The sequence below is a fragment of the Gossypium arboreum genome, chromosome 1, assembly GCF_025698485.1.
Source record: "Gossypium arboreum isolate Shixiya-1 chromosome 1, ASM2569848v2, whole genome shotgun sequence".
Taxonomy (NCBI): domain Eukaryota; kingdom Viridiplantae; phylum Streptophyta; class Magnoliopsida; order Malvales; family Malvaceae; genus Gossypium; species Gossypium arboreum.
Genome location: NC_069070.1, coordinates 69,568,789 through 69,576,529, shown reverse-complemented (window position 1 = coordinate 69,576,529; position 7,741 = coordinate 69,568,789). Strand labels below are relative to the sequence as shown.

The window sequence follows — 7,741 nt, the reverse complement described above, 5'->3', positions numbered from 1 at the left end:
CTCAAAACTTACCTCGGATGTTGTCGAACGATTTGGCAACTATTCGATCACTTTTCCTTTCCTTATCCAACTTTGGGTCCTCTAAGCTCTTGAGCTAATTCAAACAAATTTAACTTATTAAAGTCTCATTATGCTAGCTTATGGCGAACATGACAATGAATTTGATGGGTCATATGGCCACCTTTAGCTCAAATACAAAATGGTCATACGCATTTTTAATCACATTAAGCAATTTAATACAATTCATACGAACATCAAAAGAAAGCTCAAGGTACTTAGCCCATATAGACATTAGACATTAGAGTCACATATGTACGAAATCACGAATCGAATTCAACATATTAGCTAATATTCCCTTAGCGAATTTTCTAAGTCAAGATAAAGCCATCAATATGCTTACCTATGGCTGAACATACACATCAACTTATGTACTCATTCATGTGGCCGAACATGCATGTCTATGTTGAGGCCGATTGCAACACTTAATACATTCTACAAGTATGGTCACTTGTATTGACTAAACACCATTTTGTTTCAAGTTCAAAACTTGGCCAATACACATATATACACTAGTAAATCAAACACTAACATTTCCACTTCACCTTACTAACATATGTACTGTACGGGCAGGTGAATGTGGTCTTGTGTTGATCTTATAGTGCTACCGTAATCTGGTTGTACCTTGAGTATCCATTGAGAAAACAGTAGTAATCTCGCCCCTCGAGTCTATCCAGCTTTTGGTCTAAGAACGGCAAAGGGAAGTGATCCTTCCTAGTTGCCTTGTTTAGCTTCCGGTAATCGATGCAGATTCTCCGTCCCGTAACTATTCTAGTTGGTATCAACTCGTTATTCTGGTTCTCTATAACTGTGATACCTCCTTTCTTTGGTACGCACTGGACCTGACTTACCCATGAACTGTCTGAGATGGGGTAAATGATACCCGCATATAACCACTTGATAATCTCTTTTTTCACTACGTCCTTCATGATGGGGTTCAGCCTTCGTTGTCCATCGATCATGCCTTTTTCACTATCTTCCAAGATGATCTTGTGCATGCATATAGATGGACTAATACCGTGAATATCGGCTATGGTCCATCCGATTGCCTTCTTAAATTGTTTCAGAACTAAGATAAGTTTCTCTTCTTGCTCGATGAGTTAACTCTCTTGAAACAATCACAAAGCGAGTAGAAGCGTCACCTAAATAAACATATTTTAAATGAGAAGGTAATACCTTGAGTTCTGGTTTAGGTGGCTCCTCGATTGACACTTTCGGCTGTGTGTAATCTCTTTCCTCTAAATCCAAAGATTCAAACGGGATTGTGGATTAAATCCCTTTTGATTAGCTTCTAGCAAAGCTAAGTTTCCATCCTCCTCTTCATCACTTGGAGGGTCTAATGCCAAAATTCTTTCCAGAGGATCCTCAACAGAGTTGAGTTCCTTCTCCACTATTAAATCCTCTAAGTTGGATGCTACAGAACAATCATCTATTATGTTAGGAAATCGCATTGACTTGAAAGCGTTCAATGTTAGCTGATCATCCTGAACACGCATAGTAAGTTCGCCCTTCTGCACATAATAAGTGTCCTTCCGGTTGCTAAGAATGGTCTCCCCAGGATAATTGGTACTTCTTTGTCTGCTTCGAAATTTAAAATTACAAAATCAGCAAGAAAGATAAACTTATCTACACGTACCAATACGTCCTCGATTTTTCCTTCTGGATGTGCTGAGGATCGATCTACTAGCTGAAGTATAACCGTAGTAGGTCGAACATCACTTATCCCCAACTTCTTAAATATCGACATAGGCATTAAGTCGATACTTATGCCCAAGTCACATAGTGCCTTACTACAGTAAGCTACTCCAATGTTGCATGGAATGGTAAAACACCCAGGATCTTTCAGCTTAGGGGGTAATTTGTCTTGAAGATATGCACTGCATTCCTTCGTCAGCACTACAGTCTCAAATTCTCCAAGTCTTCGCTTCTTGGACAGGATATCTTTCATGTATTTTACGTAATTTGGCATTTGTTCAAGTGCTTCAACCAACGGGACGTTGATATGAACTTGCTTGAGTTCGTCAAGGAACTCCTTGAATTGGACCTCCTGTTTTTGCTTCTGGACTCTTTGAGGGTAATGTGGTAGAGGTTTATATACTGGAGTTGGTACTGGTTGATTTGTCTTTGGCGGCAATTCTGGTGCTAACGGAGTGGTTGGCTGATCAGAGTTGGCTGGTTTTGAGGTTACCTTTTCAGGTCTTGCAGATTCTGGTTTTAGTGGAACTAGAACTTCAACACTCAGTTGAACTTCTTCCAAATCTTAAGCTTCAGCATGCTCCTTTTCAGCTTCAATGATGTTAGGCTCTACCATTTTCTACTCCTCAATGTTAGTGCTTTACAATGCTCATTCCCTGGATTTCTCAGATTTTCTGTATCACTACGTAGAGCACCTTGTGGACGGTTCCTAAGTCCAGTAGCAAGCTGGCCCACTTGATTCTCCAAATTCCTTAAAGTGATGTCATTCTTCGCCATGTATGCCTTCAATAAATTCTCTAAGCTATTGGACAATTCAAATGAACTGGTTTACGAACTTCTTTGTGGAAAACTAGGTACTTGGGTTGGTCTAGGTTGGGCATAGTTGTTACTGCCTCCAGCCCATTGGTTACTCCAGGAAAGATTGGGGTGATTTCGCAACGATGGGTTGTAAAAGTTGGATTGTATCCCTTGCCTTCCTCGGTTCTGGTTCTGATTACTTATGTAGTACATGGATTTTGGGTTTGACTGACATTCTTCAAACACATGTCCTTCCCCACAATAGACACAGGCTATATTCTCATATTGGTTAGGTGGTTGAGCTGCAAAACTGTTAGACCCATTAGTGGTAAGATTCTTTAACATTGAAGATATTGAAGATACTTGGGATGCAAGTGAAGTGAGAGCGTCCACTTCATAGATTCCAGCAACTCGTCTTCTTGGCGTTGCTCAATTAGTTGGCCACTAATAATTGTTACTGGTGATCCTCTCGATGATTTCATAAGCCTCATTGTAAGACTTAGATAAGATAGCACCGTTAGCAGAAGCATCTACTAGCATCCTTGTGTGAGCGTTGAGACCATTGTAAAATGTATCAAGTTGGATGCAATGCGGAATTTCGTGATGAGGGCACTTTCGTAATAACTCTTTCAATGTTTCCCATGCCTCATACAAGGACTCATCATCCACTTGTTGGAAAGCAATAATCTCATTTCTCAGCTTAGCAATCTTGCTAGGCGGGAAATACTTCATAAGAAATCTCTTTGCTAACTCTTGCCATGTAGAAATCGAGTTCGGTGGCAGTGAGTTTAACCAGGCTCGAGCTTTGTCCCTCAGCGAGTACGGGAATAGTTTTAATTGTAATGCATCTTCGGGTACTCCGGCTAGCTTGAAAGAGTCACTCACCTGCATAAACAGTCTTAAATGAAGTTGAGGATCTTCAATAGGCATTCCACTGAACTGGCCCACTGTCTGAAGCATCTGGAACATGACTGGCTTTAGCTTGAATTGTTGTGCCTCGATCTCAGGTCTTCTAATACCTGGATTAAGGTCATTAAAAACTGGCACGGCATATTGTCGTAAAGCTCTATCCCTATCATCAACAATAAGGATAGGATATTGATCAAGGTTTACTCCGTTTCCTTGATTGATATTCTCGAAATTTATCTCTTCAGTCCTTCTCTGGTTTGCTTTTCTTCTTCGTTGGCAAAAGGTTCATTCTATTTTAGGGTCCACTAGTAGTAAGTCGATAATTCGGTCAATACTCATTAAACACCTGAAATAATTAGAGAAGAATTAATTAAGTAAGTAAAGTTGAACAGGAAAATAAAAGAAGCAAAATGTAAAACTTAATTCACAAATAATTGTTTTTATTTACAACAATCCCCAGCAACGGTGCCAAAAACTTGGAATGGTGGAAATATGCAAGTACACACAATCGTAACAAGTAATAAAGTGACAAGTAAATGTTGAGTTATCGTACATACAAGGACTGTAAAAAGCGATATTTATGAAATTAATTAAAACACTTTGGTGAGGTAAAAATGATTTTGGTTTGAAAAGAGTGATTTATAAACTAATATTTTAAAACTAAGCAAATAATTTAAATAAAATAAAAGAGTTCTAGTGCATGATTTCAATTAAGATTTAATCAAGATGATATAATTGTGTTAGATTAATTATACCTTTTTAACTTAGAAATATTAAATTCGTGCTTATGCTGTTATGAATAAATTTACGACAACCCAAGAATTTACTAACTTATGAACATATTTACTAATTAAAAAAATTCCATTTATCTCTTGAACATATCCTATGCCAATTCAATGACTAAGCATTTAATAAAGTAAACATGCTATCGCACATACATACTTATTGAATTAAATTATCTCTCGCATTTTCCTATGTCGATTCAACTGATTAATTCAACTTAATAAACATGTAAAAGATTATGTGAAGTAACAAAGTAGCCATACCTTGAAACAATTTAATCACAACAATCTTGCAAGTTATGCAAGGCATATGTATCGCCAAATACAATGCTAATTTAATTTTCAGTTACCTTAGAAGAATTAAACATGCACTAATTAAGTACTGAGTCCATTAATTGCAATTTCAATCCGTTTAAACAATTAATTCTTTAGTTATCTAAACAATTATAATGCCAGATAACCTAAACATGATTTTACTTAATCAAGCATTTCACTGAGGCCTATAACAGCATAAACACTATTTTAATAATTCAAGTAGGCAAAATATAATCAACCCAACATGAATTAAATTCAAGCTAAATTGATTAAAATAACCATTTCAACAGCAATATTTTTCATAGATATGTTCATCATAAAAACAACAGAAATTAAAAAGAAAGGGAACAGAAAGCAAATCCAGTGTTTCTCTGCAGCTTGACTGTTGCTCCATTCTTAGTCTCCGTTGTCTTCGCTGAGCAAGGCTTCTATGAATCCTTGATTGCTGCCCAATATGGCTGAAGAACACCTCTTTCTAAAGAGAGGAAATGGCACAAGAAGGAGGGAAAATGGGATGGAAAAATGGAGAGGAACTTTGAGAGAAGTGAAGAGAGGATGAGAGAATATTGTAGAATGAGGGATGTTGAGGGATGCTTTGAAATGGGCAGCATGGGGTGGCTTTTATAGCTGAAGAGGGCTGCTAAAAATAGAAAATTCAGCAGCCAAGAGAGCCCTCCCATGGCCGGCCACACACATGGCAAGGTTGAAGCTTTCAACCTTGCTAAAAATAGGCTGGGGCAAATCTACAAAGCCTAAAACAAAGGTGGGATTTGAACGTAATTTGGAGGTTTTTAAAGGGCCTTTTTGCAAGCATATTTTATCAGCTAATTTACTGATTTGGGTCAGCCCAATTAGTGGCTAGTTTGGCTCACTTCATTCGGTTCAACCAGTGCGGTTCACTAGGCCCTTTCTTCATAATTAATTAAAATTAATTCATTTAACCTAAATTAAATAGGAAATAAATTAAAATAAATTTATTTATGAATTAATACACTTTTCTGGACTGTTCTTGGGCTGGAAGTTAATTGGCCTCGATACTTCAAATTGCTCTCGGTTTTGTTCTTCTCGTAGTGTTCACCTGGCTTTTTTCTCCAATTGGGTAATTCTGTCAAAAATAACCAAATTTAATCAAAATTAACTAAAAATTAATTGAATTTCATAATGTTCATATTTTTAACATAATTTAATTATTTTATAATATTTAATTATTTTTTTGACAATAATTTAACCGAATTTGCATGAGTTTAAGTAGAATTGGATATGAAAAAGTATATAAATTATTGTGTTTCCAGTATGACAGTGACAGAATATGAACGTGAGTTCATGAGGCTCAGCAAATATGTACGGGAGTGCATATCTACAGAAGCCACCATGTGTAAGAGGTTTGAAGTGGAGTTGAATGAAGACATTCGATTGTTGGTTGGCATCCTAGAGTTAAAAGAATTTGTGGTACTCGTTGAGAGAGCATGTAAGGCTGAAGAATTGGCCAAAGAGAAGAGAAGAGCTGATATTGAGCATCGTGACTCAAAGAAAAGACAGATGGAGAAATCACATCAGACCTCATCCAAGTGATCGGGAGATTTTTCTACTCGATCAAATGCGTTAGTAGGATTCTCGAGTGGAAATAAGAATAAATAGTACACATCGTCTAAAGCTCAAAGCACCTCTATCGCGAGCACTGGTAGTGCTCGACCTAATAAACTGGAGTGTTCGCAGTGTGGTAGATGACATTTCGAGGAGTGCCAAGGAAATGAAAGAGGCAGTTTCAAATGTGGGTCGTTAGACTATTTTATTCATAGTTGTTCTGAGATGGTCGAGAAAGATAGAGATCAAGGTGTGAGAACGAGTAATTCTACTTTGAGAGGTAGACCGTAGAAAAACCCGGGAAGTTAGTGTAACACCCCAAACCCGGCCTAGATGTTATGACCGGATCTGATGCGCCACATTGATGCGTTCAAAACACTTAGTTTGGAAAAGCTGAGTTGGTGTTGTAAAAGACACTTTTAAAAGTAAGTTAAAGTGAATGGAAGCTGCGCACCAGGTAGGAAACCAGGAAAAAGAGGAGGTGAGTCCGTCGGACTGCTTAAGTACCAAGCTCTTCCCGGATCCAATCCTAGACATGCACACATCCATTACCACACTTTATCATCTCGTATAATTTTGAGAAAACCGTTTGGTTATGCCCGTCTTAAGAAAATGATTAAGTTTGGAAACGTTTGTTTAAAATATTTATTTTCTTGGAAAAACATTACTTTGCGGAAACTTTGCGCGTCATCGTGATCTTTTAAAACAAGTAGTTTTCATAAAATGAACCCTAGTGCTAGCCAGTTTAATAATCCCCAAAATAAAAGTAATTAAAAAGAGCGGCCTTATTACAACTTTAAGCATAATAAAAATTATCAAAATAATAAATGCGAAACTTATTTTAAAGAAAACAGAAACTTAATCTTCGTGGCCACTCTGAATCCCTTGACTCAAGTCCATCGATCTAAGGCTCACCGCAAAGATGGGAAAAAGGGGGTGAGTTTGGAAAACTCGATGTGTAAAGTATCCCAACCGAGCCCAAATCGGTTCAAGCTTTCTGGGCCTAAGCCCTATTCGAATTTAGTGTTAACGGGCCTTAGCCCATATCAATATTAATCTGGGCCATAGCCCTTACAAGAAAAGAGTATCTGGGCCTAGCCCATATCAAGATCAATCGGGCCGTAGCCCTATTACAAGTCGAGATATATTGGGCCTTGCCCATATTAACCTGATTGGGCCCATTTTAATACTGTTGGCCCATAATAAAACAGATCTCATATGATTAATGCATGATAACCCCATCCAACCACGCACTTGCCTCCGTCCATCCCTACACTTCCTGTGGGAATAAATCACCCACGCCATCCCTACACTTACAGTGTTAGCACCAGGTTCTTGGCACTAGCTATAATCATGACAAAAGTCGCTTATATCGAATATGTGGCACGACCACCGAGCAGGTTCTTCCTCCATAACAAAACCCAACCCCATGCAATGATATACATGTCATGGCATATAACAAATGAATCGAATATCATGTATTTCAGTCAAAATTAACCCTAGGGGTATAACGGTCATTTAGCACCTAGCAGTAATTTTTATACTTAGGGGTAGTTTAAAAAAATTTACTATTCTAGAGTTTACATACATATTCTAACCAT

The 7,741-nt window shown here is 37.8% G+C and overlaps 1 non-coding gene across 1 annotated transcript; it reads left to right on the top strand.

Annotated features, from left to right (window-relative positions):
• Window positions 1-3,145: 3,145 nt before the first annotated feature.
• Window positions 3,146-3,252, top strand: LOC128281795 (small nucleolar RNA R71). The gene has a single exon (XR_008272067.1). It is a non-coding gene; the product is annotated as a small nucleolar RNA R71 (small nucleolar RNA).
• Window positions 3,253-7,741: the final 4,489 nt, after the last annotated feature.